Here is a 1086-nt window from a genome sequence, read left to right on the forward strand (position 1 = left end):
AACATTACCCCACCATACCCTTCCCCTGCCAGATGGGTCATTCTCTGCACAAGGAAGAGGAGTTGTGTCTTTGGGAAATCTTCTCTGCAGGACCCTCCACTCCAGGGATCCCGCTGAGGCACCAGCAGCACCAGACATCTCCCCCAACCCAGATCAGAGGGGATGGACACCCCAAGGCACACAGTGTTTCCAAGTCTGAGCAATACCTGGAGTGAGCCAAGCAGAGGGATGGAGAAAATGCTACAACTGGCTGTACCACTCCTAAATGCAGGCTCTTTACTTAATGTCTGCTTTCAGCAGGCATCCAGGCGAACCAGCAGCCCAGAAGTTTGAAATGCACTCTCCAGGGAGATTTATGTCTCTGTCTTCCAAAGGGAAGTGCTTTCTTGCTGGGGAAGATGGTATTGTATGACTTATCTAAGTAGTCACAGCCATGCAGCTTAGCTCAAGATGGTCATAAGTTTGGTTTCACCACAGATGAAAAGATTAGAATAGCTCAGTTTGAACAATTGGCACACTCACAGTTATGCAGATCAGTTTTAAAGTATTCAATGGGATGCTTCAATGGTTATTTGTATAGCAAATTATCACCTCCGCGGTTATTGTAAGACTTAAAGGATTAATTCCTGAAAACTACTCTGGTAAATATATATACACACAACATATATACATTTATTTATTTATTTATTGCTCACAGCCAAGGCTGCCGTAGCCCCTTCCTCGGGCCTGTCTGGAAGGAGCGGGGCTGCCTCTGCTGCCAACACCACCTGGACTTCAGTTCGGGGGTGCTGCTCTGTGCACTCCCGCTATCGGGGGTCGAAGGGGATCACCTCTGCGTTTCTTCCGAAGCCAGAGAGACTCCGAGGGGATGAATTAGGGGGAGCTCAGCCCCAGTATGCTTCTCGCCGGCCAGGGTAGACCCCTCAGGGGCGGGAGGACCAGGGAGCTGGGGTCGCTGCCCTTAGGCAGGGATGCCCGTGCGACCCCGTCTCCGGGAGGGGATTTGGGCAGCTGGTGACTGGCAAGATTTGGCAGCACGCGCGGGGCTCTGGAGAGGGCCCCCAGGTTGTTTTTCCTGTTGCGGCC

The sequence above is a fragment of the Chaetura pelagica genome, unplaced genomic scaffold (assembly GCF_000747805.2).
Source record: "Chaetura pelagica isolate M959 unplaced genomic scaffold, ChaPel_1.0 scaffold123, whole genome shotgun sequence".
NCBI classification, from domain to species: domain Eukaryota; kingdom Metazoa; phylum Chordata; class Aves; order Apodiformes; family Apodidae; genus Chaetura; species Chaetura pelagica.